Here is a 27,295-nt window from a genome sequence, read left to right on the forward strand (position 1 = left end):
AAATTTTTCTTGTACTAAGTTCAACTAAGTTTAATCATTTAAAGGAAAACATGTTTTACTTCTGCCTAAGTAGCGTCTAGTCATGTGACTCATAGTTTAAATATATCCAGAGCTCCCTGTGTTCACCTCCCAGGGCAATTGATTTTTCTGATGGCTCTTAATTCTAACCCTGTTTCCCCAGACTTCTCTGGCTCACTGGGCTTCAGTGAGCATAAGTGCCAAAGCCTGTGTTCTTTCCACTCTGAGAGTGCATTTAAAATCAGCCACATTCTGGGATTGGCTTCCATTTATTCGTGCTTAAAACCCAGATTGATTTTATTAGCACCTTCCCATAACAAGCAAACAGCCTGAATTTTCCCATATGACCAAGGTCACCTAAGATCTTATTTAGAAATAAACAAGAATCTCTTTGTCCCAAAGAGACAAAGGAATATTGGGACATTTAAAATGGGTCTGATCCCTCTTAGGGAAGCATCCCGGCAGCCACAGTCCTCCAGCTAAAGAACTTCTTTTTTTATATATAATTAAATTTATTTATTTTTAATTGAAGGATAATTGCTTTACAACAGCATGTTGGTTTCTGCCAAATATCAACATGAATTAACCATAGGTATACCTATATCCTCTCCTTCTTGAACCTCCCTCCCACCTCCTTCCCCATCCCACCCCTCTAGGTTGTTACAGAGCTCCCATTGGAGTTTCCCAAGTCATACAGCAAATCCCTATTGGCTATCTGTTTTACATATAGTGTATGTTTCCATGTTACTCTCTCCATACATCCCGCCCTCTCCTTCCTCCCCCCAGCCCCCACCCCTACCCCCTGCCGTGTCCAGAAGCCTGTTCTCTAAGTCTGTGTCTCCATGCTGCCCTGCATGTAGGTTCATCAGTCACTATTAAAAGACTTCTTTATGTAGTGACTGGAGTGGTGGCTGGTGAGGGGGTGGAAGATGAGGCTCCGCTTGGGAGCTCCTGGAAAATAAGAACATCCTGCAATGAACAAAGTAAACTTCGGGAGAGAACTGCAGTTCTTGATACTTTCTGCAGGCTGTCCCGACTGATGTTTCTCTTGGCAACGGGACTAGCCTGGCATCTGGACATGAAGGAGGTCCTCCCCTTACTGCAGCCTGGGGACCACCCTCATTGCAGTAGGCTGCCAACACCAGCTCCCTTTTCAAAGCCACACTTAAGTACCCTTCTTCCGGGACTCTCCAGATCTCTTCTCCCTCCTGAGAACCAGTATAATTTCCCACCATTCCTGCCCATCCCAAGCTATTAGATAGGAGAGAGATATTGTGTGGGTGCAGGTCATTATGAATATGCAGAAGGATAATGTTTATATTCAGATGAGAAATGAGACAGTATTTGAAACACAGGCAAGCCAGATTTCAGTTTTGAATGCTTAATCAGTAACTTGAGAGAGCCACAGTGCTATCAATTATTGCTGATACCTTTCCACGGGCAGCATCTCATATAATTGCTATTGTCTTCTTGCAAAGCTCCAAGGTTTTGCATCCTGTTTCATGGCTTCCCCACAGAAAAGGGTAGGAGAAGTAAGGGAGAGTCAACACCATTCATTAAGGACTATTAATGAGTTACAGGACTCTTTTGCAAGATTTACTCAGAAAAAAACATATCTTGCTGGTGAGAGGTTGCTGGGCAGCACCAGCTGGGGAGCCCAGTCTGGCACTTTGTGATGGCCTTGGAGGGGGGGAGGGGAGGGGGAGAGGGGATGTGTGTATAATGATGGCTGCTTTGCATTGTTGTATGGCAGAAACTGACACAACATTGTAAAAAATTTAAAAACATATTTAAAATAAAAAATAGAAAAAAAACATATCTTAAGTCCTCAGAACTGGCATGTTTGCCTCATGATTGCTTTGGCTCATTCTATAACACCGTAAGAGTCTGACCCCCTGCAGTAAAACATGGGTGACTTACATCCTTTTGAACAAAAGGTAGGAAACAGGATTCCTGATGCAGATTGGTCCATTAGTTGACCAGGTCTCACTGCTTCAAGAGACATCTCTGGGCTTCTGGTTCAAAAGGACAGAGCAGGCAGAGTTTGCTTCTCTTGTTCCTTGTTACTCTAAAATTAAGATATTGAAGTTTTAAAAAAGGCAGTTCAGAAAAAGAATAAAAAGGAGGGGAGTTGGGGAAGGAGTTGTAAAAGGGGAGAAGTCCACAAATGAGAGGCCTCACACACTTGTGGCAGATGGAGAGCTGATGTAGAGGGCTGCCAGACGAAACAGGGAGGGAAGTGACAGCCTAAGATATGCTGTCGGGGGCTGGCGGGGAAACGGGGGTCGGCCTTCTGACAGACGAGGCTTGGGACTCCTCCTGTGGACGGTGCATCACCCCCAAACCCCTTCATGTGTGAGGAAAAGGGCCCAGGTGGCCGGCGTGGCTCACTCTGCTTCCGTGTGAGGAAGACTCTTTTCCTGCTGAGCTTTTACCTGGAGTGTGGAGCTGTGGGGTGGGGGGCGGGCGGGTGGGTGTTGGCTGGTCACTCTAGAGTGGGCTCCCCCAGGTTCCGGTGCCCACACCTGCCCACTGAACCATGGTGATGGCTTCTGTTGGAGGACTGTCCTTCCCCGGGGCAGTGGACAGGGCAGGCCCCCTGACTACATAGTTCAGTATCTGCTGGCCTCAGTGTGGCCCAGTCCCCTCTTCTGGCAGAGCCGCCACCCAGAGGCCACAGGCTGACTCTCCTTTCCATGAACTCATAGTTTTGAGTTGGAGATTTGGAGGCCACTCAAAGCACACTCAGATTCCAGGCTTTGGTAGGGTTATTTATCACCCTGACTCACTGGAAAAGACCCTGATGCTGGGAAAGATTGAAGGCGGGAGGAAAAGGGGACAACAGAGGATAAGATGGTTGGATGGCATCACCAACTCGATGGACATGAGTCTGAGCAAACTCCTGGTGTTGGTGAGGGAGAGGGAGGCCTGGCGTGCTGCAGTCCATGGGGTTGCAAAGAGTCGGACACGACTGAGTGACTGAACTGAACTGATCACCCTGAGGAAATTGTGTAGCAGAAAGGGAGGTGGGGAGGGGGCAAGGAAGCCTATGCACATGTGGCCATTAACATGCTCTGCTTATCACAGAAGTCAACCTTTGCAATACCACTGGCTAAAAGGAGGGTGTAACACGGGACTTGCCTGGTAGTCCAGTGGTTAAGAATTGCCTTGCAATGCAGTGGATGTGGGTTCCATCCCTGCTCGGGGACCTAAGATCCCACATGTGCAGGGCAACCATCCCGTGCTACAACTACTGAGCCCATGTGCCCAACGCAAGATCCCACGTGACACAATGAAGACCCAGTGTGTTGTCACTAGACCTGATGCAGCCAGTAAATCAACACACTTTTTAAAGGAGTAACATACTTGAAATGTCCCACTTTAAGCTTAAACGTTGTCACCAAGAATGGCAATTCCGCAATGTGGAAGTTGTCCTATTTGGATGGTCCATTCTGCACAGAAACAGCCTATGGTCCCAGAGAGGTGGAAAAACATACAGTTCCCCACTTTCCACTGGAGACCTGAGAATGAACTAGTGAGTTAACGAGCTGAAGGGACAGAGGTCTCTGCTTAAAGCTCAGGTTAAACATTAAATCTCTTGACTTTTTTGTTCACAGCTCTTTAACTTGTCAAGTGGAGCTGAAGTCCTAGCCTGCTCATAACTGTTCCTGATGAACGCTGGTGAGCTGTTTGCACAAGTCCTCCTGCTGGGAAGGCTCTCAGGAACACAACTTCCTCCTCTAGGCCATTGACTGCCTCTTCCTAAGAGGCTGCCCCAGTGCCCTTCCAGGCTGTAACTCACTGAAGGAGCCTCTCAACAGCCTTCTGAGGTCCTCTGTTTTATGGATGCAAAGCTGAGGCTTAGAAGAGCGGGATACCTAAGTTCTCAAAGCTAGTAAATAGCAGAGCTGGGACTTGAACCCAGGTCTGTCTAGTCCACAAGGTCTTTTCATCATGCTGCTGCTGCTAAGTCACTTCAGTCGTGTCTGACTCTGTGCGACCCCATAGATGGCAGCCCACCAGGCTCCACCGTCCCTGGGATTCTTTCATCATGCTAACTATGCCCAAATAAATGAGAAACCTAGCCGAATAGATAAGTTGACCTCTGAGTAGAAGGAACTACTACTCTGGTACCCAGGGCTACCGTGCAGGGAGGGTGACCAACCATTCCTGCTTGCCTGGGTCTGGGGGTATTTCTGGGTCATGGAATTTTCAAGCAGATGAGTAGATCACCCTCCATGTAGGGTTGCACAGGTTGCTCATGGAACAAAAATACCAGACCAAGCAGCAAGTCAAGGCTGCAATCCAGCCACGTTCCATTTGCCAGGCTGTCCCCTGGGAAGCAGAGTTGCATCCCCCAAGATAAGGGCAACATGGGCTCTACCAAGGCTCCACCAGTTCTTCTGACACTGTTGACCCAGTAGTGATGAAGGTAATGACTTCATTTTAAACTAAGCTTTTACCCTATCTTGCCAAAGAATTTCTCCCAATCCCTGTACACACACGCACACAACATCAAAACACAAAGTCCCAGTCATGTTCTTACAAACTAGTCCAGTCACAGATGGGAAAGGAAGCTGGAGAAATATAGTAGATCTAGAATGCAGTGTCTGGTGGTCTCCAGTACTGCTCTGCAAATGCTTCCTCCTGGATGTAGGAGTGGGATGACTTCCCCTCATGGGACCGGATGGTCCTGGGACAATCTTGTGTGAAAAAAAGTGAGTGTGTCATTTATGGACTGGAGCAGTCAATTCTGCTGAAATAGCCCCTCAAATTCTCTTTTTCCACCGTGGAGATGGACCATGTTCAAGCTGGTGGCAGCTCTGTCAGTGAGCGTTCTGGAGCATCCCGCTCATGATGGATGAGCTAAAGAACTCATCTTGAGTTCTAAGAACTAAATCTTGGCTGTTCCAAGCCAGTTCCACTGGGGCTGTTTCTTCCTGTGACATAATCCAGGCTACTGACAATGATACTCTAAAGTAAAGACATTGACGCTGGGGCTTCCATGGTGGTCCAGTGGCTAAGACTCTGAGCTGCCAGTGCTGAGGGCAGGGGGTTTGTTCCCTGATAAGGGACCTAGATCTCACATACCCCAACTCAAAGGTCCTGCATGCTGCAACAAAGATTGAAGATCCCATGTGCCACAACTAAGACTCAGTGCAGCCAAAAAATAAATATATAATTTTAAAATTAAAGAAAAAATTCCCCCAAATATAAAAGATATTGACACTCAATTCTGTGAATGAGGCAGGCTCCTAGAAAGTAAAAAAGTCAGGTTTGTAGTTGTCACAGACCACTATTTCCTTGGAGACTTAAAACATGAGTATGTTTAATAGTCATTAGTCATATATATATATATATTTAGTAAAAGTTACTTTAATGGTAGTTGTGATGGTTAATCTTATGTGCCAACTTGACAGATCTAAGGGATGCCCAGATAGCTGGCAAAACATTATTTCTGGTTGTGCCTGGGAGGGTGTTTCAAGAAGAGTCGGTGGACTCAATGTAGTCGAGGCCTTCACCAATGCAGTTGAGGGCCCGCAGGGAACAGAAAGTGGGGGAAGGGAAGATTCTCGCTCTCTGCCTGAGCTGGGGCATTGTCTTCTCCTGCTTGTGGACACCAGCCGCCCTCATCCTCAGGCCTTCAGAGCCAGACTCACTGACATCACTGACTTTTCTGGGTCTCCAGCTTGCAGATGGCAGGTTGTGGGGCTTCTCATCCTCTATAACCCTGTGAGCCAATTCCAGTACTGTGTCCTCTTATATACATCTCTTTATGTATTCTTTTGAGCTTCCCAGGTGGCTCAGTGGTAAAGAACCTGCCTGGCAATGCAGGAGACGCAGGAGACATGGGTTCAATCTCTGGGTAGGGAAGATCCCCTGGAAGAGAAAATGGCAACCCACTCCAGCATTCTTGCCTGAAAAATCCCATGGACAGAGAAGCCTGGGGGACTACAGTCCATGGGGCCTCAGAGAGTGGGACGTGACTGAGCACAAGTATCCTGATGGTTCTGTTACTCTGAGAGGCCTGACTAATACAGTAAGTCACATAAAATCCCTGAGTAATAAAAGAGGCAGATTTCCTTTCCTACATTTTCCCCCTCACTTTTTAACATAGCTTTTTATTTTATTAACTAGTGTTTTAAACTACAAAGCATGCATGCTTATGGCAGAGGAAAAAAAGTACAATGAGTGCAGAAAGATAAACGTATAAATAAAGCATGCTCTATACCACAGGCCATCCAGGTCTCCCAAGGTAATCACTGTTAATGGTTTATTGTGTTGGCAACCCACTCCAGTATTCTTGCCTGGAGAATTTTACGGACAGAGGAGCCTGGCAGGCTACATACAGTCCATGGGGTCACAAACAGTTGGACACGATTGAAGTGACTTAGCACGCATGCACATGTATCGTTTTAGTGATTCCTTTCCTGCATTCCTCCCTGGAGGAGGGCATGGCAATCCACTCCAGTATTCTTGCCTAGAAAATTCCATGGACAGAGGAGCCTGGCGGGTTACAGTCGATGGGGTCGCAAAGAGTCGGACATGACTGAGCGACTACACTTCCTACATTTGTTAAAAGGTTAACACCTCTAGTGTATGAAGGTTTGCTTCAAAGACCATTTGTCAAAAAAAAAAAAAAAGTTTCTCTGGTGCGCCAGTGGTTAGGACTCTGTTTTCACTGCGGAGGGCACAGGTTCAAGACTTGTAGATCATTTGTCTTATGAAGCCTGAAATATGTCCATCTGGCCCTTTACACAAACTGCGTGGAGCCCTGGTTTAGTTGAAAGTGCTCTGAGTTTCGTCCCAGATGATAGGGTTTATTCATGAAAGAAAAGGAAGTTAATATTAACCACCTACAGTTTTTAGTAACTTATTTCTGCCTTCATACCTAACTCAGCGTGCTCACTTGGGGCCCCAGGTGAGATTGTCGAGTTATGAAATCCAAAGGAAAAGGTTCTTGTAGACAAATAAGCCCTCTTAATATTTAAATTCCTTCTTGTGTATGAACCAGAAACGAGATCTGAAAGTCACCTCTCTTTTTATACTTCTAGATTTTATTTTTTCTCTACGGATAAAATGTTATCAGCATTTCCTTCCTGTCCTTTCTCTTATTTAGATACAAATAAAAAGTCTTTCTGAGTTTTTGCAAGTATCAACCCTAGGAATATATTGAGTTATTTTTAATCTACTCAGGAATACTTATCCAAATATGTTTTGATTATTTAAACTGAAAGCAAACTTACACCAAAATGAAATCACCAGAAAAGAAACTCAATCTGTTTCTAGTATATATCTCACAGAAATGCAGTTTGACTCAACTCTATAAGCACTTGTAAAGCTTTTACCATGTGATAAACTTGGGGAACATATAAATAAATGATTCATAGTCCCTGGCTTCAGGAACTCAGAGACCAGTGAGGGAGACAGCTGTGTTCAAAAATTAAAATAGAGAAATGTGACATAACAGGTATAAATACTGAGGAAAGACAAGGTAAATGAGTTAATAAGTCTAGGAGAGGTCAATAAAGCATCATGGAGAAAACACTAGAGCTGGGTGTTAAAAGGAGGAGAGTTTCCAAAATGCAGAGGAGAAAGGATCAAGATGTGGAAGGACATATGGATGCTCCCTATGCTGGAGGGTGAGGAGGGAAATGAGAGTTGGTGCCCTCTGGTCCAATGCCCTCCTGGTCCTTAGCTTACTGCTATAGTGGGGAAGGCAGCACCCTAATTTTTTAAAAAGAATCCTGCGTTTGGTACAAAATGAAATCCTAAATTAAATGATGGCTTCTCCAGCCCCAGACCATCACCCCCTCCCGGGACAGACAGATGTCATTCTGCCACTTGGAGCACGCGGTCCTCCACGCGTGGCAGCCGCGGCGAGAAGGAGCACACAGCAAAGGCTGGGGTGTGGGGTCGGCCCTGAGGGAGCCTCGGATAGGGCATGCTCAGAACAGAGTCCTGAAGAAGGAAAAGTGGCTCCTGCGGGGTCCCCAGGCAAAGATTTCAGAGCTATTGTTTACTGAGAGCTAAGATGCCCTGGCACTCTGTGAGCTTCTGATGGTTTGACCCTTGGGAGCATCACGGGGTAGAGTCTGTGGTCCTCCATTTGATGGATGGGGCACTGAGGCTCAGAAAGCCCAAGACACTTGCCCACAGTCACACAGTCAATCTGTGCTGGAGCCTCCGGTGGTCTTGCTACAAATCCCTACCGGCCCCCAACACCTGTCCTAACACTGAGCCCAGGTACCTGGGCCCTGGCTGTCCCTCCGTTACCAACGAGCCACCCTAACTAGCAGAGCAGCAGACGGTGACATAAATGGCTTTGGTGACAGTTTTAAAGCATGTGCTCCTTTAGGCTCCATGAGGAGCCTCTTTCCTAGACCAGGGAGTATCAGCATCTTCCAGACCCTGGGGAGATCCCAGTCCATCTTTCAGCTTTGACCTGGCGGCACCATACCCTCTCCAGCACTGCCCCACCCCAAGGAAAGCTTCATCTGACTGTGCCTGGAGCAGCCACGACCACCACTGTGACATCATGCCTCTCTAGGTCCAAGCAAGAGCTGAACACCAGCTGCTCTGAAAGCAAACTTTGGTTGCCATGGTAACTGGGCCATCAGCCTCTTCCTGATTTTAACAGTGCCAGCAACACCACTGTGTCTCAGCTCCAAAAGGCGCCCGCAGCAGCTCACTGTCTGACTGGGCACAGTTGGGGCGGAACTCCTGTGGTCGGGGTGAGATGAGGTGAGGGGAGTGAGGAGGGTGGGGGCCAAGGGGGAGTTTGCAGAAGGGCCTCTCCTTACTGGCTGTCTTGTTCTTCAGCCCCAGGGAAAATTTCAGAGTCAGTGCTTTGATCCTGACCGAGGGGCCCTCCCTTTCCTTAACCATCTGTGTTTTGTTGGGGAAACACAAGGGGTGGGGGGATGTTTCTCTGCCTCTTAGACCCAGCTCTGTGGATCGGAAGTGGCCGTGGTGACCAGGGGGTTTGGTGGTCCTCGGCTGTGAGGTGGGGATCAGGGTGGCGGCCCGGGGAAGGGAGACACCAAGCTTGGGTTGCTCCTCTCTTGGTGGGGATGGGCTCCCTGGGTGGTTGACCAGAGCTCCACCCTGGCCCCAGACTCCTGCCCAGACCTGGGGCCCAAGGAGAAAGGACAGAGGTGCCAGGCAACTGCCAAGGAGACAGAGAAATCATCTCGAGTTGAAGGAGAAATCCTAAATTAAAGGAGACGTGACAGAAAACTCAGGGAGGGACCCTGTATCATCAAAGTGGCAGTACAGTAGGGCACAGGGAACTCTGCTCAGTGTTATGTGGCAGCCTGGGGGGAAGGGGAGTGTGAGGGAGAAGGGATACATGTGTTAGGCTGGTAGAATGGGAAGAAGGAGTACAGAATAGCGGTGGCTAAAAGACAAAGAGAGGGAAAAGCCCCCCAAAAATAGAAAAAGGAAGGTCCGAGGACCCGAGTGAGAACCTCAGGTGAAACACACAGCCCTCCTGGCTAGCCCAGTTTACATAGGGCAGGCTCAGGGGAAGGAGAAAAAAACATATAAAAAGAGGAGCCAAAATTGAACTGCTCTCTTCTTTTGGGTCGGCCTGCCCTCACGCCTCAAGGACGTATTTTCCTTTGCTTGCCAAATAAAACTGAGCTGTAACGAGCCGTAACACTGGTCTGCCGCTTCAAACTTCTGCTGTGGCGAGACAGAACCAAGGAAATTACACACTCCTGACACATGTACATGTATGGCTGAGTCCTTTTGCTGTCCACCTGAAACGATTACAATATTGTTAATCGGCTATCCTCCTATGTAAAGTAAAAAGTTGAAAAAAAAAAGGCAGTAGGGGGAAAACTCTGGAAATCTGTGTAAAGTCTGCAGTGTAGTTAGTGGTGTTGCACCAAAGTTGATGTCTTATTTTTAAACTTTTCTGTGGTTATGCCACATGTTAACAGTAGGGGGAGCTGGCTGCAGTATAGAAACTGTACAGTTCATCTCTTCCATAAGCCTGAAATTATTTCAAAATAAAAAGTTTCTAAAATTGTGTATTTTTCTTCATGGAAATAAAAGGAGGTTCTGGCTTCAGTATCTTGGCACACTGTAAAATAATTTTGTCATACTGCCTATGTGTTTGCCCCTCTAATTCTGGCACAGTCATGCCATCCAGACCACTGGGCAAAGGTCTAGAGAGACCATGGACAGCAGAGACGAGAACTGGCCTCTTCTTTAAAAAAAAAAAAAAAAATACAACTTTTGATTTTGTATTGGGGTATAGCCAGTTAACAATGTTGTGATAGTTTCAGGTGGACAGTAAAGGGATTCAGCCAAACATATACACGTATCCATTTTCCCCCAAACTTCCCTCCTCATCTGGGCTGCCACATAACATTGAGCAGGGTTCCCTGTGCTATACAGTAGGTCCTTCTTGGTTGTCCAGTTAAAATATAGCAGTGTGTACATGTCCATCCCAAACTCTCTAACTATCCCTTCCCCCTAGCAACCGTAAGTTCGGAGAACTGGCCTCTTCTTAATGCTACAGCATCATTCTAAAGTCCCTATTATTCCAGTTACTCAGTTACTTGGGGGTCCTTCTTGACTCCTCTTCTCTTACAACCCCCCTTTAAGCCACCAGCAATTCCCTTAGTTCTGCCTTCTGACTCCATATCTAGAATCTGGCCCCTTCTCACCACCTCCATTGCCGTCTCTCACCTTTCTCCAGCCTCCCTGGACTCCTTGCTCATCCTCAGCCATGCCAAACACACACATCTCAGGGCCTTATGCACTGATTGTGTCTGCCTCACCTTTCCAGAAAGCTGTACAGCTCATATCTGTCCGTATCTCACCCCCCGCAATGTCCCCTCGCATTTCATTATCACAAGGAAGCTTATTCTAAATTAAATCTCCCCTCCTACACTTCAGACCCTCTTTATTTGGCTCTATTTTCTTTCCATAGCCCATTCTCCTTCTAACATACAATTTGATATACTTATTAATTATGTTGATACTTTGCTTCTGCTTTTCTCCTGCTAGAATACAAGCTCCCAGGGCCAGGATTTTTTCTGTGTTGTCCCTGATGGTGACCCCAGCATCTAGAATAGTGGTTGGCCCTTGGTAACTATTTGCTGAGTCAGTGACTAGTGGGAGAGAAGTCACTCTTTCTCTCCAGGGACAAGCAGGGGCAAACTGTTCACAGAACTGTTCTGTTGTAGGTGTTTGTTTCTCCAGAACAGAAATATGTCACATGCACGTGGTTCTGCCAAGCCCAACCCAGAAATGGGGTCTGTTCTCAAGTGTCAGCTTTATGGGGCAGTGGCACCTTGGAAGTGGAGACACTCGGGTGTGACTCTGACACCATCTCTGTAGCTTAATCTCATGGTGCCTCAGTCTCTTCATGCATCAAATGGGGATTAATAGTACTTGCCTCATCAAGCTGCTGTGAGGAGTGAATAAAATTAAATGTGGTCATGCATGTCAAGCCATCAGCACAAAACAGTGTCTAGCCCATAACAAGCACTCAAAGAATGTGAGCTCAGATGCATTTGTAAAAGGTGACTGTTTAAAACAGCGTCTAGCCCATAACAAGCACTCAAAGAATGTGAGCTCAGATGCATTTGTAAAAGGTGACTGTTTAAAATCCAAAATACATTTTGCAAGAGAATGAATAGAAAAAGCTAATTATTCCTTAGAGCTCATGAGAAGAGTTTGGTAATTGAACTGAGGATGTATAATCAGCCTAAGGCTGATCCCAGTTCTGTGAACATTCATTGGGGACACGCTGGCCAGTGCAGCCATGACAGGCAGTTCTTACTTCTTAACCACTGCACAACTTGGTTTTGCCTGCTGGCTCCAGACTCATTTTATCAATAGGATCAGAAAGCAAAGTAGGGCAGAACTCAAAGAACCTTCAGCAATGCATGCATGCGTGCGAAGTCACTTCAGTTGTGTTCGACTCTTTGTGAACCTCGTGGACTCTAGCCCTCCAGGCTCCTCTGTCCATAGGGCTCTCCAGGCAAGAATACTGGAGTGGGTTGCCATGCCCTCCTCCGGGGGATCTTCCCTACCCAGGGATCAAACCAGCGTTCCCTATGCCTCCTGCACTGGCAAGCAGGTTCTCTACCCCTAGCACCACCAAGGAAGCTTACCCTTAGCAACGACAGTCTAAAGGCCACCCTTCAGCATGATCAAGCTGAGGCCTGGAGAGGGTGCAAATGCCATGCCCAGGGTCACACAGCTGGCATGCACCTCACACTGCTTCCCTCCTCCAAGCTCCACGTCCTGCTGTAAGGACTGAATGAAGCCCGTGGATGAAGCATCTTAACCAGGTGCCTGTTACACTGAGCACACAGCTTCCCAGCGTCACCAGCTGGTGAGGGAGAGGAATTCAATACAGGTCTGTCTGCTTCCAGAATCATCTCTTTGATGCTCTTGATGTCAACCACATTAATAACTGATGAAGAATTGATGCTTTTGAACTGTGATGTTGGAGAAGACTCTTGAGAGTCCCTTGGACAGTAAGGAGATCCAACCAGTCCATTCTGAAGGAGATCAGCCCTGGGATTTCTTTGGAAGGAATGATGCTAAAGCTGAAACTCCAGTACTTTGGCCACCTGATGAGAAGAGCTGACTCATTGGAAAAGACTCTGATGCTGGGAGGGACTGGGGGCAGGAGGAGAAGGGGACAACAGAGGATGAGATGGCTAGATGGTATCACTGACTCGATAGACGTGAGTCTGAGTGAGCTCCTGGAGTTGGTGATGGGCAGGGAGGCCTGGCGTGCTGCGATTCATGGGGTCGCAAAGAGTCAGACACAACTGAGCTACTGAACTGAACCGATAGTGAAAGTGAAAGTCGCTCAGTCGTGTCCGACTCTTTGCGACCCCACGGACTACACAGTTCATGGAATTCTCCAGGCCAGAATACTAGAGTCGGTAGCCTTTCCCTTCTCCAGGGAATCTTCCCAACCCAGGGATCGAACCCAGGTCTCCTGCATTGTAGACAGATTCTTTACCAGCTGAGCCACCAGGGAAGCCCAACAATACTGGAATGGGTAGCCTATCCCTTCTCCAGAGGATCTTCCCGACCTGGGAATCGAACTGGGGTCTCCTGCATTGCAGAGGGATTCTTTACCAATTGAGCTATCAGGGAAGCCCTTAACTGACTCCGCATGGACTAAAATGTCTCCTTTGTAACATGTCCTGGTGTCCTCCATACAATGAATGACTATACCACGTCTCTCGGCCTCGGCACATGGGGCCTGGGCTTCCTTCTTCCATGTCTTATTCTGTCATGTGTCGCCTCACAGTCGCGCTCACAGCTTCTGGAGAGCAGCAAGGCTGCCTTCTGTTTGGTTCCCAGCCTTGAGCGGAAAAAACTTGTTTGCGTCCCAAAGGCCAAGCACGCCCCCTGCTGACCACTAGTGGGATACTTTCTCCAGGACAAGAATCCCAGTTGGAGCTGCGTAAGGCAAATAGATGGGGAGAAAATGCAAACAGTGGCGGATTTTATTTTGGGGGGCTCCAAAATCACTGCGGACGGTGACTGCAGCCATGAAATTAAAAGACGCTTGCTCCTTGGAAGAAAATTTATGACAAACCTAGACAGCATAATGAAAAGCAGAGACATTACTTTGCCAACAAAGGTCTGTCTAGTCAAAGCTATGGTTTTTCCAATAGTCATGTATGGATGTGAGAGTTGGAATATAAAGAAAGCTGAGCACAGAAGAATTGATGCTTTTGAACTGTGGTTCTGGAGAAGACTCTTGAGAGTTCCTTGGACAGCAAGGAGATCCAACCAGTCAATCCTACAGGAAATCAACCCTGAATAGTCATTGGAAGGACTGATGCTGAAGTTCCAATACTTTGGCCACCTGATGTGAACAGCCAACTCATCGGAAAAGACGCTGATGCTGGGAAAGATTGAAGGTGGGAGGAGAAGGGGGCAACAGAGCATGAGGTGGTTGGATGGCATCATCGACTCAACGGACATGAGTTTAAGTAAACTCCGAGAGATGGTGATGGACAGGGAAGCCTGGCATGCTGCAGTCCATGGGGTCACAAAGAGTCAGACATGACTTAGGGACTGAAGAACAACAATAAGGGGGCTCCCAGAACCTCCACATGGGAGAGGTGGAGGGGCTGTCACCTGCCCCTAAACTGAGGGAGTGGGAGTGGCTATGGACCTTGACTGATGCCCTTTGGAAAACCACTGTTTGGAATGAGTTGTATGTTAAATCTCATGAGCCTTGAGGGCCTTGTAAGGACTTGCACTTCTGCTCTTCGTGGGATGAGACAGGTGAAGACAAAGGGCATCAGGATCAGCACAGAATGTGGGACCCTGACATCCTGGCCCCCGTCCGCACTATCTCCATGACCTTATCCTCATCCTTCTACTTCGTGGGACATTTTCTGGCCCCTTTGGGTTATGTCTACCCACCCTAAGTATGATTCTGCAGGTTTCTGAAAATGTGCATCGGTCAGGCCCAGTCACCACCTGTCTAATCTTCCCCCTGCTGCCTGGGGCTGAGCCTAGATAAGTCTCCCATCAGGCGCAAGCAGAGAGAGGAGAGCAATGCCTCCCCGGTCTCCTCGGGCAACGTGGCAGTGGGCCTTTTGGGTGAGGGGTACGGGGCGGGGGCCTTGGAAACTCCTGGAGCAAATTCAAAAGCATAGTAAGAGCTACCATTTTCTGAGGATCGCAGCACGTCAGCCACTGTGTCAGACCTGCCGTGGATCCTCACTTAAGCCTCACAACATCCTACTGCAGTGCGGATACCCATTTCACAGATGAGGGAGGTAAAGCGCGATGGAAAAGCAGCTTGTCCAGTTACACAGCCAGGAGGTGGCAGGGAGGATCTGCCTTCGGGTGTCTGGCTCCAAAGGCCCCTGCCGTTTCCATGTCCACCTCACATGAATCTGGTCTCTTGTCAACATTTTTCACTGAATGGTGTCATGTGATATGCAACAGATAATAGTATCAATTTTGTTCCAGACTCTACATGGTCCACTTATTAAAATACTCCTATAAAAGTTAATGCTGGAAATGTACATAAAAACCACAACTTTTTTTAAAAAATATTTGTCTATTTGTCTGTGATAGGTCTTAGCTGTGACATTCAGGAGGCGGCATGTGGGATCCTATTCTCCAACCAGGGATCTAACTCAAGCCCGTATATTGGGAGCTCAGAGTCCCAGCCACTGGACCACCAGGGAAGTCCCTCTTTTTTAAAAAAACATGAAATAATGTGTTGGTGAGGAGATACAGAAATTGGAACCCTTATGCACTCTTGGTGGGAATATAAAATGATGCAGCCACTGTGGAAAACAATATGGCAGTTGTTCAAAAAATTAGATTATTCTCTGTACTTGAGAACACTTTTTTTTTTTGGCTGTGTGACACATGGGTTCTCAGTTCCCCTACCAGGGATAGAACGTGTGCCCCTTGCATCAGAAGCTGGGAGTCTTAACCACTGGACTGCCAGGGAAGTCCCCTGAAAGACCTTTTTTTTTAAAGAGGAAGAAAAACATGCCACGTCTTCTGATTGCAATGCCAAAGAATGTTCAAACTACTGCAGTAAAAACTGAGAGTGGAAACTAAAAGATATCCCAAACTGAAATCAAACCAACATGGATAATTAACAGTTTTGACCTTCTAAGCAACTCAGATCAACGTGTTCAAATAGGCATGTAGCATTGATGAGACAATGCTACAGGCCTATTAGAACACCTGAAATAAAAAAACACTGGTGATACCACGTGCTCGTGAGGAAGGGGAGTGATCGGGGTTCTCCTTCGTTGCTGGTGAGGATGCAAATGAGGGCACAACCACCGTGCAAGACAGTCTGTCAGTTTCTTGTAAAGGTTAGCATCCCCTCAGCGTGTGATGCAGCTGTGACACCTCCGTGTAGTCATCCTAGAGAAATAAAAACGTGTGTTCACACCAAAACCTGTGTGCACACATTCCTAACAGCTTCATCTGTTCTCAGCAAAGCCTGGAGAAAACCCCGAGGTCCTGTACCAGGTGGCGCATCTGCACCATGGACACCTCTCAGCCACAAAAAGGAACAAACTTCTGATCCACTCGGCAAACTGGGTCATCTCAAGGGCACTATGCTGAGTGGAAAAACCCTGTCTCAAAGGGTACTCACTGGGATTCCACTTATATGATGTTTTCTAAGTGACAGAGTTGTGAGGAAGGAGGCCAGACCAGTGGTTGCCAGGAGTCGGGGGTTGGGGAGGGTGTAACTGTTAAAGACTAGGTCTTCCCTGGTGGTGCAGTGGATAAGAATCCCAAACTGAAATCAAACCAACATGGATAATTAACATTTTTGACCTGCTAAGTAACTCAGATCAGTGTGTTCAAATAGGCATGTAGCATTGATGAGACAATGCTACAGGCTTATTAGAACAGCTGAAATAATAAAACACTGGTGAGACCACGTGCCAATGCAGGGCACACGGCTCTGATCCCTGGTCCGGGAAGACTCCACGTGCTGTGGAGCAACTGAGCCCCTGTGCCACTCCGACTGGGTTCACGCGTTGCGAGTGCTGAAGCCCGCGTGCCCAGAGCCCATGTTCTGCAACAAGAGAAACCACTGCCATGAAAGCCCACACGCCGAAACCAAGAGTAGTCCCCGCTCGCTGCAACTAGAAAAAGCCTGCGGGCAATGAAGACTGAGTGCAACCAAAAATAAATAAATAAATTATATATGGTTTTAAAAAGACAACTATTAAGGAGTAGCCCAGGGAGTTTCCTTCTGGTGACAGAACAGTTCTGCATCCTGGTTTGGTGATGCTTACTCAAATCTACACATGCGATAATATTTCCAAGAATCATGTACATACACACACACACGAATGCATGTAGTAACTGGTAAAATGTGCACGTAGTAACTGGTGAAATTATCAAATAAAGTTGATAATTTACTTAACAGGATTGCACCAGTGCCAGCTTCCTGGTTTTAACAACGCACGATGGTTGTGTAAGGTGTGACGGGAACTTGGGTGAAATATACAAGAACCCTGTTCTAATTTTGCAGTTTCTTGTGTGTCTCGAAATCTTTCAAAATAAAAACTTATCATTTAGTAAAAAAAGATGTAAATGAAAAATGATGAAATAAAACTGCAACATATATTACAGAAAAAAGAGGTGCCATTCAAAATGTATAGAGCTCCTATAAATCACCATGAAAATAAATAGCTCAATCAATATGTGGACAAATATCAGGAAGTTCAGAGAAGAAATATAAATGTTCATATGTTTACATTCAACCTCACTAATAATCAAATACATTCAGATTAAGACAAGGAAATCTGAGTTTCCATCCATAAAGACTGATGGATACAGAGGAAGAGCCGTTCCCAGGCACTGCCAGTGAGAGTAAGGATTGGCCAACAGTCTAACCTGCAACTTGGTGGCACCTATCCAAATTTTAAATGTTTACCTCACTGGATCCAGTAATTCTGCTTCTAGGAAACACAAAGATATATGTTGCAGCATCATTTATAATAGTAAAAAACTGGAGATGGCTTGCATACTTGTTACAGGGGGCTGGTTAGACAAACTGCAATAATGGAAACTACTACTCACTGGTTGCTTTCAATGTTCCAGGAACTTTCCTGAGTATTTTACATGTAGTAACTCAGTTTAAGCCTCACAACCATCCTATGAGGTAGGTTCTAAACACTGTTATTATACCTGTTTTACCACTGGGGAGACGGGCCAGTGAGGAGCTGATGACGGAAGCATGACGTCTACTCAAGAAAGACAAAGAAGTTCTTAACTCTCCCTCACTTTTCCTTTGATTATAAAACTGTAGCGCAGTAAGTTCTTGGGGGTGTGGCATCCCTTTGCCCACCCGACTGTAAACCTTACAAGCATCTTATTCTGATAAGCCACTTCTTATCTATCACTTTGCCTTCCACTGAATTCTTTTCTGCTCTGAGACATAAAGAATTGGGATACAGGAGCTCTTTGGAGCCCCTGAAATGACATCAAATGGTTTCAAAAATCATTCTGCTCCTGGAGTAGGAAATGACCACCCACTCCAGTCTTCTGCCTGGAAAATCCCTTGGACAGAGGAGCCTGGGGTAGGGGGCTACAGTCCATGGGGGTTGCAAAGAGTTGGACATGACTAAGCACGCACAACTTGGAGATGCTGAGATAGGCAGGATCAGTCTTCCTAACTCCTTGAGATAGAAATCTGAGATCTAGGGAAATTCTGTAACTTTCCCAGGATCACATAGCTGTGATGTGTCCCCACCAATCCTGACTCTAGAGCCTATGCTGTTTTTTTATATCAGCATTTCCTAAATTATGTTTTGTTCCATGAAATACATGTTTTCGTAAGCAAAAAACAAAACAAAACAAAACAAAATTCATTGTGCTCTACACATACACAGTGCTGTATGTCAACTATATCTCAATGAAACTGGAAGAAAAAAAGCATACATAGGAACTGCACAGCCTGGGGCGCCGCCCTTAGCCCCCACACCCCAGCCAGGGGACGTGTGTCTTGCAAAGCTCTTCCTCTGGCTGGGGCTCCTTTGTCCTTCGAGGTGAAGGTGAAGCTTCCAGGAGGATGCAGAAGGTGCTGACTTATGTAGGGGGACCACCCTCTCCAGAGCTCTCCAAGGCCGGCTCTACCTGGGGAGGTGATACCCTTCCCAGGTGAACAAAGTAAACTAACTTCAAAAGAAAAACAACAAACTGGATTTTCGTGCACGTACCTGCTCAGTCATGTCCAACTCTTTGCGACCCGATAGACAGTAGCCTGCCAGGCTCTTCTGTCCATGAGATTTCTCAGGCAAGAATACTGGAGCCGGTTGTCATTTCCTTCTCCAGGGGATCTTGCCAGCCCAGGGATCAAACCAGATCTCCTGCATCTACTGCCATTGGCAGGCAATTCTTTACCACTGAGCCACCTGGAATGGAAGTCATACCATCAACACTGGAGATTAGAAGGAAAAGATCAAGAATTTAAACATAAGCCTACAGAAATCTGTGGATTTGGGATTTTAAGAAACACATTGTTTTTGAGATGCTAATATTTGTGCCACATGGTGGAAATGACATCCCCTGCAACCACTTTAACTTACCACGAAGATGTTTAAAGATCAACTTATATGCATACAAAGGAGCATGCTACTTTTCAATGTCAGTTTTTAGGGGCTACCCCAGCAAAAAGAAAAGCCCTGGTCTCAGCCTTGCGCTGTGCTGGCTGCCTGATCCTACCTGGATGACTGATGCCCTGAATCTGCTTGTCTGGAATTTACGGTTCCACCAGGCTGTGGGGGCAAGAACTGCCTGAATTCTTCTTCCCTCTTTGGTGTGGTTAAAGGCCCACATCAAAGGCTCCAACTGCTTGCGGCAAGGAGGGGTGGGGCTCTTCCTGTTTAACCATTTCCTGCCCAATTCTGGTGAGCTGTACATAAATTAATTTCAAAATTTTAACTAAAAGGTAGGCCAGGGCTTCCCAAGTGGTCCAGTGGTTAAGAATTTGCCAGCCAATGCAGGGGACATGGGTTCGATCCCTGGTCCGGGAAGATCCCACATGCCATGAGGATAACTAACCCTCGAGCCACAACTACTGAAGCTGGTGCCCTAGAACCTGTGCTCTGTAAGGAGAGAAGCCACTGCTCCAAGGAGCCTGCCTGCCACAGCTAGAGAGTAGCCCCTGCTGGACGCAACTAGAGAAAACCTGTGGGCAGCATTTCTTCCAAGAAGAGACATTCTCTTTAGCAAATGCTAGTTCTCTTCAAACAGTGAAAAGGTGAATTTCAAAGATGTCCTCCTTCTCATTAAATAGGAGAAAATCTGGGCTTTTGAGTGGGCTTCCCAGGTGGTACTAGTGGTAAAGAATCCACCTGCCAATGCAGGAGACTCAAGAGACATGGGTTCAGTCCTTGGGTGGGGAAGATCCCTTGCAGCAGGAAACAGCAACCCACTCCAGTATTCTTACCTGGGAAATTCCATGGACAGAGGAGCCTGGCAGGCTACAGTCCATGGGGCTGCAAAGAGTTAGACACGAAGGAGCACAAAATTTTTCCTGGGCTTTTGACCCAAGCCGCCCCATGTATCTCTTTGTTCTTTGGCATCAAGGCTGTGCTTGAATTTGGTCCAGTGCAAGGTTCTTGCAGGCTGGAAGTGCTTCTTGGTGTAGCTGGGATGCACAGTCTAGGTTCAAGATCTCTATGCCATGATGCCTCTTCTTCCTCATTCTTTTCATTCAACCATTGTGTGCCCACTTATGGGCAGTGCCTTCTTCATCCCCATCCCCATGCTCAATGTGATGACCTAGGAGGGCACAGCAGACAATGACAAGCTGAGGAGTGATGGGGCAGCCCCATAACACAGACATCAGGCCTGCAGAGAGCAGTCAAGTTGCTGCCCAGACCAGGCACACACTGTAGCTGGGGTGTCCAGAGGTGACACCCTTTAGCATGGATGTCATCAGACCTGGCTAGTTAGGACAGGCCTCAGGTCAGAATGTCAAAGGATGGATGCTTTCATGAGAGTAAGAATTGGGAGAGGAGGCATAGGGGCTTTGTGGAGTTGAGACACTTGGGCCTGTTTCCCTCTTCCTAATGAGTTACCCCTTTGTTTCCTTGGAGGAAACCTGGTCCCCACTTGTGATGGCCGGCAGGTGCAGCAGGGCTCTCTGGCTTGGGTGACAGGGGCTGCTTCTGCTTCACTCATCGGCATGAGGAATACTGTGGTGGTGACGGGGAGGAGACAAAAAAGATGGGGACAGAGGAGCTGGAATAGCAAATCCAGGGCTGTGGTTACCCGACGACCCAGAGACGCACTGAACTAGGAACCTAAGAAAAACACCCTGGAGTTATTTGAGTTTTGTGTTCCAAGGAGCTAAGAGTGGTCGGCGAGACTGGCTAAATGGCAAGGATTGAACTAAATATCTTATCCCATTTAGTCCTTAGGTTCACCCTGTGGTGTAGAAATCATCACACCCACTTTATCAGTAGAGCAGCAGGCTCAGAAATGTCAAGTGATTGGTCCAAGGTCATCGAATAAATAAGAAGTGACACAAATTCAGACCTGAATCCAGCGCTGGGCCCTTTATTCCACTATACTGATCTGGTCTAAAAGCACCTGAACTTCCAGGAAGTCAATCGTCAGGGTTTTGCTGGGTGGATTCTCCTGGGCTTTTCTTCTCTCCCTCTTGAAGTTGTTATTTAGCTAAGATGGTGGGCGGTGGCCTAGGATATTTTATCTCTTTGCTGGAGCTGACCCTGCTTTCCCCCCTCCCCTCCCCAGCCCCTTTATTGTTTACTCCCTAAGTCATGTCTGACTCTTCTGCAACCCCATGGACTGTAGCCCACCAGGCTCCTCTGTCCACAGGATTTTCTAGGCAAAAATAGTGGAGTGGGTTGCCATTTTCATCTTCAGGGGATATTTCCAACCCAGGGATTGAACTGAGTCTTCTGTATTGGCAGGAGGATTCTTCACCACTGAGCCATCAGGGAAGCAAGCCCCCAGCCCCCTACACGCTCACTAAAACCAGGAATCGCATCCTATTTGCTTAGGTTGCTCTCAGTCGACCAGCTCAGAGTAACATTAAGCTGGCTGCACCCCCATCCTCCAAAACACACACACATACACACACCCACACCATTGTACTTAGAAAAAAGTCAATATGATGGCCTCTTTATCCAGGGAAGAAGGCTATTAGAGAAGAAATTATTCAGTAATAAGCTGACAGTAAGCTGAATTGGGGAGAGAAATAAACTAACCTTAGACCTGCACAATCATGGTCTGACATTCTTATTTTTCTTTCTTTTTCAAGTCAGTCTTTCAGACATAGCCTGGAAGGGGCAAACCCACAGCCTTTGGGAGAGGGGCTTGACCTGGGCCCAGGAAGACCAGAGCAGGGCTCTGGAGACAGGAGAGCAAGGAAAGGCCCAGCCTGGAGGAGGGAGGATAATATGGGGTCCCCCCGGCGTAAGATAGAGGGGTGCATTTTCAAAGGAGATAGATATATGGAGGGGGACGTCCCTTGGCAAGTTTTCTGGCATTAGGCAGAGAGACTGGAGGGCAGAGGGAGGTGGACCCAACCCCACCCCTCAGCCCACTGTCTTGCTCTCGAAATTTCACAGCCCACAGTCATGCCTGGAATGGAGTATTCCATCTTCCTGCTTCCCAACGATGTGTTTTCAACAGAGGAGTCTGAGCATCCAGAAGGTCTGAAGGGGGCGGTGCCAAGTTTAGGAAGAGGAAGGAGGTGCTCTAGAGTCACATATGTAGCTCGGCTTAGAGGAGGGTTGACTTGCTTCCTAGCAGTTGGGAAACAAAAGAACTCCATGGAGGGCAGGGCCCGATGGACTGCAGAAAGGAAGTCTTATCAACAAACTGTGGGATACCCACACAGGGGAATATTGTCCAGCCTTAAAAAGGAATGAAGGTCTGACACAGGCTATAACATGACTGAATGCTGAAGATATTATGTTACAAGTCATAGGGTGTAATGCATATCTAGTTAATAATACTGTATTGCATATTTGAATATTGCTAAGAGAGTAGATCCTAAAAGTCCTCAACCCAAGAAAAAAAATTGTAACTATGTAGGGAAATAGATGGGGAAACAATGGAAACACTGACAGACTTTATTTTGGGGGGCCCCAAAATCACTGCAGATGGGTGACTGCAGCCATGAAATTAAAAGACGCTTGCTCCTTGAAAGAAAAGTTATGACCAACCTAGACAGCATATTAAAAAGCAGAGACATTACTTTGCCAACAAAGGTCCATCTAGTCAAAGCTATGGTTTTTCCAGTAGTCATGTATAGATGTGAGAGTTGGACCATAAAGAAAGCTGAGTGACGAAGAATTGATGCTTTTGAACTGTAGTGTTGGAGAAGACTCTTGACAGTCCCTTGGATTGCAAGGAGATCCAACCAGTCCGTCCTAAAGGAAATCAGTCCTCAATATTCATTGGAAGGACTGATGTTGAAGCTGAAACTCCAATACTTTGGCCACCTGATGCGAAGAACTGACTAATTAGAAAAGACTCTGATGCTGGGAAAGATTGAAGGTGGGAGGAGAAGGGGACGACAGAGGATGAGATGGTGGGATAGCATCACTGACTCGATGGACATGAGTCTGACTGAGCTCTGGGAGTTGGTGATGGACAGGGAGGCCTGGTGTGCTCTGGTCCATGGGGTTGCAGAGATGGACACGACTGAGCAACTGAACTGAACTGAACTGATGGTGACAGACGTTAACTAGCTTACTGTGGAGATCGTTTTGCAATGCATACAAATACTAAATCATCATGTTGTGCACCTGAAACTAATATAACATTATATGTTAACTGTACCTCAATTTTAAAAATCTGTAAAATATGGCAATACCTAAGACTATTTTCTCTCATTAAAAAAAAGAATAAAGAAGACATTACACTAAATCAAATAAGCTAGACACAAAAGGACAAATATCGTAAGAATGCATTCACATGAGGCACTTATATTCATATAGAAAGTAGAATTTTTTAAAAATAATTTATATTTGGCTGCACTGGGTCTTTGTTGCTTTGTGAGGGCTTTCTCTAATTGCAGCAATTGTGGTGAGTGGGTTTCTCATTGCAGCGGCTTCTCTTGTTGGGAACAAGAGCTCTAGGGTGCACAGGGCTTCAGCAGTTGTGGTGCATGGGCTTAGTTGCTCTGTGGCATGTGGGATCTTCTTGAACCAGGGATTGAACCCGTGGCTCCTGCACTGGCAGGCAGACTTCCATCCACCACACCACCAGGGAAGTCCAGAAAGTAGAATGGTTTTTCACAAGAGATTGCTGGGAGGGAGGAATGGGGAGCTAGTGTTTAATGAGATGATAAAAAGTTCTGGAGATGGATGGTGACAATGTTTGCATAATGCTGTAAATGTGCACTTCAAAATGGTTCAAATAGTGAATTTTAGCTTATATATATTTTACCACATGCAAAAAAAGATAAATTAATCTAATAAAACCTTTAGATCTTTCAGTTTAAATACAGGGATTAGCAGAACAAGTTAAATGGTAATGTGAAGACACGTGAGAGAAATGCAGAATGTGGGACAGTCTACAAGAAAACCAGCCTGGACTTTTGAAAAGTTTGCGCCATGGGGGGAAAAGGTGGAGGAGTTCTTCGAATCAAAAGAGACTAAAAAGACACAATAACCAATTGTAATGCATGCGTTTAATAGGATCCTGCACCAAAAATGAACAAACCAAATAAAGAGACTTATGGACTAGATAGGAAGTGATATACAGAATTGATGTTAGTTTTCTTAGGTCTGAATATGGTATTGTGGTTATGTTAGAAAATGTGGATACTTTTAGGAGCTACATGCTGCAGTATGCTGAAATATCTAGGCGTGAAGTGTCATATCTACAACACACATCAAATGATCCAGAAAAAAACAAAGTGTCACATACCTGTAGACCAGGATGGAGCAGATAGGTCAAAAGGGAAACAACAGTTGAACCCTAGATGATGGGTGAACACTGTAGACTTCTTCCCATTCTTCTGTATGTTGAAAACATTAAAAATATATATATATATATTTATCTGGCTGTGTGGGGTCTTGGATGCGGCATGTGGTATCTACTTCCCTGACCAGGGATTGAACCCAGGACCTCTACATTGGGAGCCTGGAGTCTTAGCCACTGGACTATGAGGGAAGTCCCTGTAGAATACACTCCTTAAATAAAATAAATCATTTATTATTATTTTATGTTTTGGCTGTACTAGGTCTTGGTTGCTGTGCGGGGGCTTTCTCTAGTTGCTGGGAGCAGGGGCTTCTCATTGCCACTGCTTCTCTTGTTCTAGAGCTCTGGGTTCCAGGGTACCTGTCCTCTGTAGCTGTGGCCCGAAGGCTCTGTTGTTCCAAGGCATGTGGGATCTTCCTGGACCAGGGATGGAACCCGAGTCCCCTGCATTGGCAGGCAGATTCGTATCCACTGGGCCACCACCAGGGAAGTCCCTGTTGAAAATACTGTTAATAAAAAGTTGGGAGAGAAAAGCTGCAGCTGTGCAGTGAAAGGAGCTGTGTGACCTTGGGCAGTCTCCTTGCCTCTTGGGCCTTAGTCTCAACCTAAGAACAGGGCTGAAAACACCTACTTTCCCACTGTCTCTGGATTAAAGTGTAAATCGCCTGGTCCAGCGGCTATAGGGTCATCGTCATTAGTATTATTATGACAGTCTCCAGCACGATGTCAGGTATTTATGGAGGCATGAGCGGCATCGGGAAACTCGAGCTCCCTGAAACTCACTTGAGCTCCCTAGGTGAGCCGACGCTTAGAAATGCTGCCTAGGGGTGGAGCGAGCGAGAGGCCGGGTAGATGTCGCTACGCTGCATCTCACACGCCTCCAGGCGGTAAAAAAGTGCGACTCCTGGGGGGCGTGGCCACTGGGGGGGCGGACGGCGGAAGCGGGCTGAGGCTTCCGGTGGCCACGGTGGCATCGCAAAGCTATGAATGAGCGGCCTCCCGGAAGTTGGGGGCGGAGCTTCCGCGTGCTGACCAGTCGCAGAGTAGCTGTCAAAACGGGCGCGGAAGGGAAAAGGGTGAAGATCCCAGGCGAATCTCAGAGCTTGGCGGCTGCCGGGAGCATCCTCTCTTCCGGGGACTGGGCCTGACCTGGTCCCGCCAGGGCCCTTTGCCTCTACAGTACCCAGGCAAAGAGACGGACAGGGCCACTGCAGACCAGAACCTTGACCCGGCTGTGCGACCCCTCGGCGGGGCCACGTAGCCTTCGGCCCTTGCTTCCTCCTTTGTAAAGTGAGAGCAGTAAAAACCCGATGTAGGGGGAAGTCGGGACAAGCCGGAATGACTCAGAGGTGGGAGGAGGGGACGGTGAGGAAGGCGGCTTACCGCCCCCCACCCCCACCACTGCCTCGTGGCTGTTCAACCGAAAATGAAGTCACAGCTTCTGGCTCTCAGAGTGATCCTTTATGGTACCCGTGCACAGACTATATAGCAGGAGCTTGTAAAAAAGCACATGGTGCCTGGGGCAGCAACCAAAGGGTGCAGGTCGGATATGGATTACCCGAAATCGGAATGTAAGTCAGGTATCAGAGGATACCAAGGACTCCTCGATAGTTTTGTTAGTTTTATGGCTGATAAAGCTATGATCACATCTGTCAATAAAAATACCCATTTTCTGGAGGTACATGCCGACGGGGAAATTGACAATGTCTGTGAGTTGCTTTCAAACACATGATTGGGACCAAAGTTTTAGTTGTTGCTTTGTGTAAGAGATATGATGGTCGCTGATCTTTCTTCTCAGGCTTAGAGAATACTTTAAACACAGTATACAGTATTCTAAGAAATAGACCTCTGTGGGGAGGGTATCTTCCCTACCCCCACCTCTTTAAAGTATTATATCTAGAAAAGACATTGTACAAAGTTCAAGCCTCACTCAGTGACAGCCCTGAGTGTGTGTGCTGTTAGAGCTTATCCTGGTTAATCATTTCTTTCCTGGTGTTTTGCCACATGCAGGGCAAAAATCTATGGCAAATTTGAAAGGCCAAGTGTAAAGTAAAATTAAAATGTTACTAAGTTTATGTCTCCACCATCACCCCGATGGAGGTTCTCAACCTCCTCTTCAAGCTCTTTGAGGCCCAATAAGCAGTAAATGGGCTTATTTGGGCTTCCCTGGTGGCTCAGACTTAAAACGTCTGCCTGCAGTGCGGGAGACCGCTGTTCGGTCGGGAGACCGGGGTTCAGTCCCTGGGTTGGGAATATCCCCTAGAGAAGGAAATGGCAACCCACTCCAGTACTCTTGCCTGGAAAATCCCATGGACGGAGGAGCCTGGTGGGCTACAGTCCATGGGGTCGCAAAGAGTCGGACACGACTGAGCGACTTCACTTTTAAAGCAGTAAATGAAGTCATAGTTATTCAATCATTCTCTGAACTTTTTCTCTGAATCTTCGCTCAGTTTGCAATTTTTAAAACACTGTCTACGTTGAGGACGAGATTTCAGGGGGAAACTTCACCAAAGACCCTCTCTCTCTGTTATCAGCTTGAAGGTTTACAATGGACTTCGTATTGCTCATGAATTACCTCATTTAGTCTTCTCATTTTATTAGAAAGCCCACAGCTTAGATATGGCTGCAAGCCCATTTCACCAGGGAGGGGACAACAGATGACGTGTCCAAGGGACACAGCCATTGCACCCCGGGGGCCCTGTAGTTCCGCGGCTCTAACCATTAGGCGGTCACCAACCGGTCAGCCCCCTCCTTTGCCGGACCTCAGAGACCTGGCACCCCCACCCGGGTACACACATGTATCCAGATCGCC

The 27,295-nt window shown here is 46.9% G+C and overlaps 1 long non-coding RNA gene across 1 annotated transcript; it reads right to left on the reverse strand.

Moving 5' to 3' along the window:
• Positions 1 to 1,942: 1,942 nt before the first annotated feature.
• On the reverse strand, positions 1,943 to 25,382 carry LOC138989962 (uncharacterized). Its single transcript, XR_011466150.1, has 4 exons — positions 25,267 to 25,382; positions 24,430 to 24,520; positions 18,735 to 18,929; positions 1,943 to 2,086 (listed from the first exon to the last, which is right to left on the reverse strand). It is a non-coding gene; the product is annotated as an uncharacterized lncRNA (long non-coding RNA).
• Between the last annotated feature and the right edge of the window lie 1,913 nt (positions 25,383 to 27,295).

The sequence above is a fragment of the Bos mutus genome, chromosome 11, assembly GCF_027580195.1.
Source record: "Bos mutus isolate GX-2022 chromosome 11, NWIPB_WYAK_1.1, whole genome shotgun sequence".
Classification (NCBI taxonomy): Eukaryota; Metazoa; Chordata; class Mammalia; order Artiodactyla; family Bovidae; genus Bos; species Bos mutus.